Source organism: Polypterus senegalus, chromosome 2 (genome assembly GCF_016835505.1).
Source record: "Polypterus senegalus isolate Bchr_013 chromosome 2, ASM1683550v1, whole genome shotgun sequence".
NCBI classification, from domain to species: Eukaryota; Metazoa; Chordata; class Cladistia; order Polypteriformes; family Polypteridae; genus Polypterus; species Polypterus senegalus.
In genome coordinates this window covers 80,002,379-80,014,685 of record NC_053155.1, presented here as the reverse complement: position 1 = coordinate 80,014,685, position 12,307 = coordinate 80,002,379, and the positions used below count along the sequence as shown (strand labels likewise).

The 12,307-nt window shown below is 39.0% G+C and overlaps 1 protein-coding gene across 4 annotated transcripts in view; it reads left to right on the top strand.

The window, feature by feature from the left end:
- zbtb20 (zinc finger and BTB domain containing 20) overlaps window positions 1-12,307 on the top strand; it is a 299,188-nt gene that overhangs the window by 223,981 nt on the left and 62,900 nt on the right. For 2 of the 4 annotated variants that reach the window (XM_039744081.1, XM_039744082.1), the window contains exon 5: window positions 187-305. The exons of 1 other annotated variant lie outside the window; for it this stretch is intronic. The gene's annotated coding sequence lies outside the window, so the exon portion shown is untranslated. The remainder of the gene's footprint in view (window positions 1-186; window positions 306-12,307) is intronic. One more of the 4 variants, XM_039744084.1, reaches the window with a different exon arrangement.

The window sequence follows — 12,307 nt, the reverse complement described above, 5'->3', positions numbered from 1 at the left end:
ATATACAGTATACAATATATATATATATATATATATATATATATATATATATATATAGTATACAGTATATATATATATATATATATATATATATCTACAAAGATGCTAATAGAGTTCTGAATTGTACTAGTTAAACTAAGAACTAATGGTCTAATGGTCAAGACAGTGAGTTTTTATGTTTAACAGTGTCCCTGCAGGGTTCTGGCAAATGTGGCGCTCCAATGAAGATCAGCAGCAGACCACAGACAAGGACAGGCTTGCCTGAAGAGTGAGCCGTCAAGTGTGAGAGAAATTCAGCAGATTAAGTAAGTGTTTGGGAAAGGTTCTATTTAGGCACAGCCTACCTGATCTCATTCATTTTTGTGTGAGCATGTGCATGTAAATCTCAGTAGTTTTGTATGTGTGTGTTAATGTATGTCTGTGCTCATGTCTATGTAAACATGTGGCTCAGGCATGTGGTTATGAATGTATACATGCAGTCAGATGGGAATCACTGAATCAGATAAAGAAAAAATTACAGTTTGGGTGTCATCTTTGAGTACAGACACACTATTGCTAGTCTTGTTCTGCATTATTCAAAATTTTTCTCCCCTTGTCTGTTTCACTGCCCGGCTAGTTCAAATTTAAAGTATATTTGATAGTCAGATGTGAAAGGAATGATTCAAGTGCAACACATTATGGTGAGCCATTTAAATGGCCATGGTATGAAAATTCAGTGCTGATGTGACTAGCGTTAGCTATACTGTAAGGATGATAAGAAACTCAGTTACACTTAATAATTCTTAATGGGTCAAGAATATGAGTGAGGGAGGGAGTGTTTGTAAATATGTCCCAACCATAGCCAGCTCTCATACTGTGCTCAGTGCTTCCAGGATGGGCTATAGCCCTCCATTGTTACCATGTATTTGGGAGAAGCAAGTTTAAAAAAAACAAATCTTAAGAGCACTATAAAAATTCTGAGCCTTATCTGAAACTAGTCTCCTGCTTGTACAGGCACTGCAGACCCCTCCAACTTAGCATGGGAAAATCTTTAAATATTCATACATTTATTCCTATTTAACATTGAAGCTACCAAATATGATTTATATGAGACTGCAGTTTTGTCACTGCAGCCAGAAGGCCAGATCACATTTCTCTCCTCTGTTTTTCAGCGCCGTAATATTAAGCTACCTTTATGTGCATTCAATGGCACACAGAATTACTTAAGGTTCCAAGGTACTGCTGGTCTCTCACTTTTAAAGTAGGTGTTATGGTGCTGTTAAACTTTTTTTTGTGACAATCTTTTCTGTCTGTGTGCATCAGGGTGTTGGATTTTTAACTACAGAACACAAGTAGGTTTTCTGGGTGGGATTCTCTGAACAATGAAAAAAGCTGTTATTAACAAAAACTTAACATGGTGAATCTCATAAGAGTTAGGTTAGTGAGTGCATCTGCAGAAACAGACTTCTCCCTCAAAAAAACAGTTGCTTATGTGTATTCAGGGACATGTGCCTGGACTGTGAATGGAAGTGAATAAACAAGCAAAGTCTCTTTTAGACATAGAATACTTTAGAAACTTCAAGGAAAGTACTGTTGAGGAATTTACCTGGGTGACCAGGGAATATACTGAACTAGCCAACCCACTGCGTACCATACGCCGCATAATCAGGCCGTTTTTTTAATGATTTTTAAGCACAGGAAGAAAATTAACATTTGAAAAATTGGTAATGTAATAAATCAGCAAGAAAAGCAACATTGTAACAATGCACGGAACAAACCAACACACAATCGTCCGTGCGGCGCTCAGGCGTGGAGGGTGGAACAGGAAGAGAGAAGGACATCCACCCCACTCCCTCCATCATGCTAGTCTGCTGATTTCTCGTCCAGTATGCACTGCCTGCTCACGTGCCCACCTCCAACTCGTCACTCGAGTCATTGTCTTTGCACAGTCCAGATGCACCTGTGACTCACGTAGACTTTTCATTGCTCTGTGCGGTTTTGGCTGCCTTTCCAAGACACCCGACCACGGTAGTAGCGAAGTGGGAGGGGGGTGTATACAAAGTGCAGGAGCATCTAAGAAGACGCATGTTTGTCGTGGATGCGAATTGCTGTATGTAGCATGTAAAACAGTTTGCTATGGTCACGCGGTCGTGCATCGTAACCGAAAACTCAATTTTTAAAGACTGCTTACTTCATTGTGTTTTAACCTCAGTTGTGAAGGAATGTTTTAAGGATCCCATGGGATACCCCTCGCAAACTGTTTTACACTCTGCATATGGCGATTCACCTCCGCGAGAAACATGCCTCCATGAACAGTCAGCGTGGGTCGGAGCTGCATGTTGCCTCTACGACAGCAAATATAAATGACGCCATTTTTTCTGTGCCGTCGCGTCTGAGTTGGTGGCCGTGGCTCTGCGAGTTGTCGTCGTATCCAATGGTCTTAGAGTTGGTGAGTGTGGCTCCTTCCTGCGTGCACCATAGGTGTCTCACTTGTCGGTGGCTTTGTGAATCCACGCCCCTTCCGGCGTGCTTTCCATGGTTGTCTTGCCTTAGTGAATTATATATATAGATAATACATTTTTATTTCATTCAGTCTCTTAAAACGTAGAATGCATGAATTACTACTAAATAGAATGTATATGCGTTTTTCAAAGAAGAGCACAATCAAAAGAACCACAAGCTTGTAAGATAAGTTATATATAATTCAAATACAATATATACCACTCATACGGGTATCAAGAAGTCACATCTGTCAACACAAAATTCCTCTCTTGCACACCAAGCTATAATTCCTAACAGGAAACCCTTTCTGTAACTTGACCAGTACAAGGTTCTACAGACTATTAATGAATCTTGTTCACAACTTTCCCTCACAAAACAATGAACATACTCTAAATCACAGCATGCAATCCTCTTTATAATTTCCACTCAAACCATGTTCCATAAAAAATATTGTGAACCTGACATTTCATGATAAATGAAAATTGACTTAGCCTATTTAAGAATTATGTTTGAGATGTTTTTATACATAAACCTAAAATATTAACACAAAATTTTATCTGGAACTACATGGCAATGACACTGACATATCTATGAGGAAAAAGTGACATAGAGAACAAGTTTGCACAATACAGCCACCAAAGTCGTCAACTATCTTGACATATTCTTTGTAATGCAGCAGTGCTGTGTAGCCAATAAATGTCAGAGCCACAGTGGAGAGTCAGTGCTGTAACAATATTTTAGAATTTATAAAATGACTAATAATCAAAAGTTGTCCCAGAATTTCTCGAATAAAGGCACACACTTGGAAAAACAAACTGCATCATAAATGGAGCAAAACATCACATCTTCATATAGGCACTGTCAGAAGCTTTTTTTGGTCAGTTTGCTTAAATGCAATGTAATGAACAATGGTGTATTTAGTGAATTGCAGTACAGGGAGTTTTATTTCAACTTAAATGAGAGCAGTCTGGGGAGACAGTCCACTTCCAGCTTTTTGATTTTATTTTCTTTTGATAATTTTGACCATAATCAAGTTGAGTTTTGCTTCTCTTTTTCAAAGAAACAGATACTTATTGATCATATCGGTCCTATGCTGTAACTGGGAAAAGTCTTATTTGCCATTTCATATTATTTTTGAGAACTGAAGCCTGGATATTGAGAGACCTTTTCTTCTTTTGACTACTAGACATTTTGTTCTTAAATAACAGCTTCAGAGTACACTTCAGTACTGTTTTATTCCATTGTCCTACTGTTTACAAGACTTCCCTTTATTGATGTACTGCCCCTAACTTACTTACTACTACACTGAACTTTTACAATCAAACATTAATTTATCGTAATTAAATTAACACTACATGTTTTCTAATGGCCTGGATGGGACTAGGCATGTTCAGAGGAACTATGCTTGATTTGTTTTGTTTACAGCATGCATTTCAATGTGTGCAGCTATACTATGAGGCACAGAAAAGCAGATCATTTCTTTGCTTGGAACACCAGTTACAGTTTAGTGTAAGGCTTATGAAAATCCTAGAAATAAAGCAGTTGCTGGTAGTTTCCTCCCATATAAAAATGAAAAACACAGTGCACCAAGAATACATATCATGAAGTGATTGTGTTAATAATCATTCTTTTTTAGGTAATTGTGTTGTGTTTGACACTTTTGATTTTGTTTTCTATTACTACAGTGCTATATTTTCAGTTTGCTGAACAGGGAATCCTGAAACAAAATCTCAATGTGCCACTTCCCTTTATTTTCCTTTCCACCCCCATTTCAATCTTAGCTGCTTTGTTTTTTCATTGCAGAAAATTGTTTTAGAAGCACAAAGTATAAATTCTGTCTTGCCCAAAATGTAAATGCCTGCTTCATGAGGACAGAAGTGCAAAATTTCTCACAATTTTTCCAAATAGCAGAACATATTTCAGCAATTTTAGATCAGCAAGTCAGATTACAGCATCTTTTCAGTTTCATAACTCCCCATCTTTAATCTGACGTATTTACAGAGCAAATGATGGTGATAACAGAAGGTGTCGGTGAAGAGCTCCTATAAATGTTTTAAGGAGCTATAGACCTGCAGAAAATCAAATGGTCATCTTGACAAAATGAATGGTGGGTTTTCATTACTTTTTTAAAAAACATATAGAATCTCGAGCTATACCTGAATTAGAATGAAATGCTTTTAAACAAGCTTATGTGCCTTTGTTTTTTAAGTTTCTATGATCTCTCATTATTATTTAGTGAGCGTGACGTACATGTATCTAAGCATCCATCATTTCTCAAAGCTGTTTCAATCCAATTTAGAATCATGGAAGCCAGAGCTCATTCTGACAGCAAACCAACTGTGTATGGAGTGCCAGGGTGAAGTAAAGCACCCTTAACAGAACACACTGATTAGGGCTCATTGCATGACCATCTCCAACCTTATATATATTAGGGAAGGGAATAGATACAAAAAAAAAAAAACTAATTAATCGCATAAATGTATGTAATTAACCACTGTTAATCGTATCTAACATTAAAACATGAAATTATAAAATTAATACATAAATCATGAAGTAAATACATGTTGAATCACAAATTTGATGTAAAATTAACAAAAAGGAATAAAAAAAAATAATGGCATAGTTTAAACTTAAACAGTGACCTTAATAAAATACCACTTTAACAAGTACAACCTGAATTTGAATGTCTTCCTAAAAGGCAACTTTAAAAGAAGGCAATAAGAAAATGAGGCCAATGTATTAATTATCAAATTGGCATAGCTTATGAGACACAGACGTGTCAAAGTAAAAAACAATTAAAACAACTGTTGGCTTTGAATGCACTTTTAAAAACTGATTTAATTGAAAGAATATGCATCTCGTAAATGGGTAGACATTAAAACTTGTGTTAAAACTCTACAAATGCCATCCTCAATTGTTCGTCACCGTCATCAACTTGATAATTATACTCTGCACTTTTTTCCACTGGCGCACCATGGAAATAAAAAAAAAAAGTTTAGTGCCCCTTGGTCCAGACTGGAGAGAGACACACTCCTCAGGTGGTCGAGACCTGCCCGAGGAGAACGGGACAACCTGGAGAAAAGCAGCTCTGCGACTGCCGTTTTGCAAACACAGCACTAGAGAGCACTTTAGCAGCCAGGAAACATGTCGGAGGTCCATGTGCCTGGGTGTGTGTTCACCAGCGTCTCTTGCAGGGCCGTGGGACACTGGACATACAAACTGCCTCTGAACCAGGGTCAGTGGAGTGAGGCAGAGAGAGGACCGTCTGTATGAGTGGGCAAAGAGATGAAGCAGCTTTGAAAATCATCTGAAGTGCTCACTGAGTGCTGTGTTTGTGAACGTCAATCTCATAGCTGCTTTTTTTGCCTACCCCGGTCTCACTCCCTATTACAAAATTAAATAAATAAATAAGCAACTAAAACATATTTTGTGAAACATTTATTTACATTCACATTCTCATGCCATTTATTTATTTATACTCACATTTCAGAGCACTTTTATTTATTTGTGTATTTATTTAATTTTATGCAAAATATTCCTCAATACTAACTTGCTTAAAAACTGACACCGTGCATTACTTGGATGGTTATATTGTATTCTTTGCCAAGATTAGCCAATATACTGTAAACTTGAACATGGGTAAGGATAATCATTACACTGTTTTCTAGAATTTTGTCATTATATTAAGACCGTCTGCGCAGTAAGCTGGCTGGCAGACTGGCGAGTTAAATACAGAGGTACTTATTTTGGTTTTAGTGCCACTCAAAGATAACTTATTTAGCACTTATGTGATATGACTTTGATTTGTTCTTCTTACAGAAACAGGAAATAAAAAAGAGCGTAATTTTTTTTTTTTGCACCAGGACTGCCATTAACCCCCTCTACACCCCGTTTCCCCCACTCCCGTACACCTATGTCAGTATGTATAAATCAAGAAAATGAACACCAGGGCTACATATAACTGTGAACTGCGTATTACTGGATGTGTGTATACCTACTTTATGTACACACTTAACTTATTTGTATACTGTTCTAGCCATGGGACACGGCGGAATTTTTCTACAACACTCGGACTTGCTCAACTCTTTTACAATGCTCGTCTTCCATTTCAGTGTTATGGCCCCAAAGCATGTCCCTCTTCAACTTTTGTTCCCCTCTACTAAATCATTCATTCTGCGCTAGTCTCAAACACCGTGCTGCTCCTTCCCATCCCCACACATCTCCAACCCCAACAAAACGAGCACATTAACACATTAACTTTCCCAGGCCTAATTTTTATATACACACATATACATATATACACACACACGCGCATATTATATACTAGAAAAATACCCGCACTTCGCAGCGGAGAAGTAGTGTGTTAAAGAAGTTATGAAAAAGAAAAGGAAACATTTTAAAAATAACGTAACATGATTGTCAATGTAATTGTTTTGTGACTGTTATGAGTGTTGCTGTCATCAAGGATTTGAGTATCATTATTTCTTTCAATCAGGTTCGTATTTGGAGGACGTGTTGTGTTCAAGTTACATTCCGTGTTTGTCAACCATTGTAAAGATAACAGGTTTCATTCATCGAAGTGATCACTACCCAAATAGGTACTCGTGAATCTAAGATGTTTAACAGGCATTCCCGGTATTAAGTTGTGTATTTGCCTGTGAATATTTAGCGGCAGCGTGTCTATGAACTTAATTTAAACTTAAGTTTTACACCATACTTTCCTATTGATATGTCTACAAAGGCTTGTTCAGCTTCAGAGGGTTGTTCCTTTCTTACTGCATCAATAAACAGCTCGTCTTCCTCTTTATCTGACACATCACACACTGCATACACAGGTTTACCTTTCCGAGTCCTGCAAACTTTAGCGAAGTGGTTCAATTTACCACATTTTTTACACTGTCCTTTAGCTGGACATTGACTTTTTCCACCGTGTTCTTTGTTGCCGCAGTAGCTGCACTTATGAATATGCTTGTATGCGTCACTCGCTTCATATTCTTTTGCTGCCTTCTCAATTGTGTAATGCATTTTTTGTTCAGCACTCTTTGGAGCTCTTGCTTTTTGTCTGTGTACTGCGTTCACAATCAGTTCACGTGAGCTGCTCGGAGTACATGCATCGAAGGTTCTCAGCTGTGCTTGTGCTATCTCGTGCGATTTTGCAATGTCCACGGCTTTATTTAATGTTAGCTCAGACCAGACACTTAAAAGTTTCTCTCGCACTTTTGCTGAGTTTGTGCCAAACACTATTCTATCCCTGACCATCTCATCTTAGTTTGCATAAACACAGTCCTTTACCAGCAATTTTAACTCCGTATCAAAGTGATTAAAAGTCTCGTTTATACCCTGCGTCCTGTCATGAAACTTGTATCTCGCGAATATCGTATTCGTCTTAGGCATGACAAACGCTAGCGGCAGCGAGACTATGAACCTAATATAAACTTAAGCGTTACACCTTGCTTTCCTATTGATATGTCTACAAAGGCTTGTTCAGATTCAGTGGATTGTTCCTTTCTTACTGCATCAATAAACAGCTCGTCTTCCTCTTTATCTAAGACATCACATACTGCATGCACGTGTTTACCTTTCCCAGTTCTGCAAACTTTAGCAAAGTGGTTCAATTTTACACATTTTTTAAACTGTCCTCCTTTAGCTTTACATTGACTTTTTCCACTGTGTGCTTTGTTTCCGCAGTAGCTGCACTTATGAAAATGCTTGTATGCATCACATGCTTCATATTCTTTTGCTGCCTTCTTAATTGTGTAATGCGTTTTTTGTTCAGTGCTTTTTGGAGCTCTTGCTTTTTGTCTGCATACTGCGTTCACAGCCAGTTCACGTAAGCTGCTCGGAGTACATGCATCGAAGGTTCTCAGCTGTGCTTGTGCTATCTCATGCGATTTTGCGATTTCCACGACTTTATTTAATGTTAGCTCAGACTCGGCACTTAAAAGTTTCTCTCGCACTTTTGCTGAGTTTGTGCCAAACACTATTCTATCCCGGACCATCTCATCTTTGTTTGCATAAGCACAGTCCTTCACCAGCAATTTTAACTCCGTTTCAAAGTGAGAAAAAGTCTTGTTTATACCTTGCGTCTTCTCACTAAACTTGTATCTCGCGAATATCATATTCATCTTAGGCACGACAAACGCTTTGTAGTGGCAGCGTGTCTATTGGATTGCTGCTGACGGATGGCCTTATATGGGCAGGCACTCAATTACGTGGGAGGCATGGGTATGGGGGACGCAAAATAGGCAGGCAGCCAACTACGTGGGAGGCGTGGTGATGGGGGACGCAACTTACACGGCGACCGAGCTGCAGGCTATGGCCATATATATGTACGTAAGTAGGATTCAGTTATGACCGTTACGTGTAGAATTTCGAAATGAAACCTGCTTAACTTTTGTAAGTAAGCTGTAAGGAATGAGCCAGCCAAATTTCAGCCTTCTACCTACACGGGAAGTTGGAGAATTAGTGATGAGTCAGTTAGTGAGTCAGTCAGTCAGTCAGTCAGTGAGGGCTTTGCCTTTTATTAGTATAGATATATATATATGCTGAACTGAACCCGAGACATCAATAGTCTTGTACCAAGGATAATCCAGTAAAAGGAGGACTCAGTTAAGCAGGGGTATGTGTTAAAATGCTCAGTGCTTTGATTACAACAAACAGTCCAAGTGAACAGTGTCAAATGTGTGGTGCAATCTTCTAAATAATAAATAACCAATCTATAAAAACATTGATAAAAGTGGCACCTAAAATTCACCAAATAAGCAGTCCAAAAATGATTAAAAATCACAGTTTTAAAAAGTTGGGATACATTAGTCATCTTTAAAAATATGCTTCAATGCATCCTTCCAATTACGTGTCTCTGTAGCTCAAGAGGTCTGCTCAGCTGCAGAGGACACCCTGTGGCAAGTTTGGTCAGCCCTTTTTTGGCTCATGTCCAACCACCATCCCCTCACTATCCATGGGCAGCATACAAGCCTTGCTCACTTCTCCCACCTCCATCCCTGGGCATCCATGCAAAGTTTTGTTGATCACCCCTGCCTCCCTTTTGTAACTGAGCAGGAGTGATCCAACCCCCAGAGGACCACTACTCGGCATGGGAATCTTCCCCAACTGCCATGCCTCCCCTCTATCATGCCAGCTTTACCAAACAGGTCAGATCCTGACTTTACTTTACTTCCTAATCTCTCAGGATCTTTTTCCTCCTCCTTTGATTTCTCTACCTGCGTTAAAATACAGATACGCCCATATCATCTTCCAGAAGCAACGAGGAAGGTGATATGTGAAGAGGTGAAGCAGATGCTCGAGCTGGGTGTAATTTCCGAGAGTAAAAGGGAGTGGCGAAGCCCAATTGTTCTGGTCCCAAAACCACATGGCTCAGTTCATCTCTGTATACCTTTTAGACGCTTGAATAAGATTTCCAAGTTTGATGCATATCCACTGCTCTGTACTGATGACTTGTTCAAGAAACTCAGGCAAGCCTTGTATATTTTCACCCTGGATCTCATGAAGGGGTACTGGCAGGTACCCCTGGAGGAGTCCAGTTATGAGAAGACCACATTTGCCACCCCTGCCAGGTTGTTTTAATTCATCAGACTCCCATTTGGTCTGCACCGTTAACTTTTCAGAGGATGATAAACCAGATTCTGCAACCCCACTATGCACACGCTAGAGTGTATCTTGATGATGTGGTCATTTTTAGTGCAGTGCTTAGCAGTCTGATGCTGGGTGGGTTGACAACTAACCTTAAGAAGTGTAACTTGGGTAAGTCAGAAGTGCATTACTTGGGGTATTACATGGGGAATGGTTTGATTAAACCATCAGTTGGAGATGGTAGGGGAGGTGCTTGCGTATTCACATCCCAAAACACTGAAGCAGGTTAATGCTTTCCTCAGACTCACTGGTTATTATAGGAGGTTTATTCCAAATGTAGCACAAACGGCCATCCCACTCACTGATTTGATGAAGGACAGAAAGAATCACTGCTTTGCCTGGACCGATGATTGTGACAGGTCCTTCTCTGACTTTTTCCTCATTCCTGGTTCTGTGGAACACACACACACGCACACACATGAGTTCAAATGAACTTGGATGCTCCAATGCAGGATTGCACCATTGCACCATAGAGAGATTTCTTTGGGCAGAGGGAGTGAAACCTGCTGAAATTTACCAAAGAATTTTGGTATACAGTGATCCCTCACTATATCACGCTTTGACTTTCGCGGCTTCACTCCATCGTGGATTTTAAATGTAAGCATATCTAAATATACAGTACAGGCCAAAGGTTTGGACACACCTCCTCATTCAATGTGGTTTCTTTATTTTCATTATCATTTACATTGGTAGATTCTCACTGAAGGCATCAAAACTATGAATGAACACATGTGGAGTTATGTACTTAACAAAAAAAGGTGAAATAACTGAAAACATGTTTTATATTCTAGTTTCTTCAAAACAGCAGAGTGAAGGCAAAGGGGCCAACAAGTGCTAAACACCTCTGGGAACTCCTTCAAGACTGTTGGAAAACCATTTCAGGTGACTACCTGTTGAAGTTCATCAAGAGAATGCCAAAAGTGTGCAAAGCAGTAATCAGAGCAAAGGGTGGCTATTTTGAAGAAACTAGAATATAAAACATGTTTTCAGTTATTTCACCTTTTTTTGTTAAGTACATAACTCCACATGTGTTCATTCATAGTTTTGATGCCTGCAGTGAGAATCTACCAATGTAAATGGTCATGAAAATAAAGAAAACACATTGAATGAGGAGGTGTGTCCAAACTTTTGGCCTGTACTGTATATCACAGATTTTTCGCTGGTTTGCTGATTTCAGCGGACAATGGGTCTTTTAATTTATGGTACATGCTTCCTCAGTTTGTTTGCCCAGTTGATTTCATACAAAGGACGCTATTGGCGGATGGCTGAGAAGCTACACAATCACAGCACATATTACATATTAAATAAAACTCCTCAATGATATACGATATGCTTCCCGCGCGGTGCTTTGCACACTTAAAAGCTCTAACAGCCCGTATTGATTTTTGTTTGTTTGCTTTTCTCTGTCTCTCTCACTCTCTCTGACATTCTCTGCTCCTGACGGAGGGGGTGCGAGCAGAGGGGCTGTTTGCACAGAGGCTGCTTGCTTAGAAGATACGGACGCTAATCTAAAAAATGCTGAAAGACTACCTTCACATTGATCCCTTCATTGTGGCCGCTTTATCACGGTGCTTCGTGTTTCGCATATATAAAAGCCCAACAGACCTATTGATTTTTGATTGTTTACTTTTCTCTCTCTCTCTCTGACATTCTGCGCACTCCTTTGAAGAGGAAGATATGTTTGCATTCTTTTAATTGTGAGAAAGAACTGTCATCTCTGTCTTGTCATGGAGCATAGTTTAAACTTTTGACTAAAGGGTGTTATTTCATGTCTAGAGGGCTCTAATAATTTTAAAAAACATATTTAGAAGGTCGTAAACAGGTTTTCAATGCTCTAACTGCGAAAATATTAGATTTATAAATAAAGAATCCTACTTCGTGGAAATTCAATTATCTGTCTGGAGCGGACTAACCGCGATAAACGAAGGTTTACTGTATAACTGTGCGGAGAATATTTATAAACAGTGTGGGAGAGTTTCTAAGGGCTTAAAATATATAAAAATAACCATACAAACATATGGTTTCTACTTCACGGATTTTCACCTATCGCGGGGGGTTCTGGAACGCAACCCCGCGATCGAGGAGGGATTACTGTATAGATATATCATCTAAAGAAAAAACTTTTCACTGGAATTGATGACTCTTTTATAAGCTTTTTTTCTAAATTGATAAGACA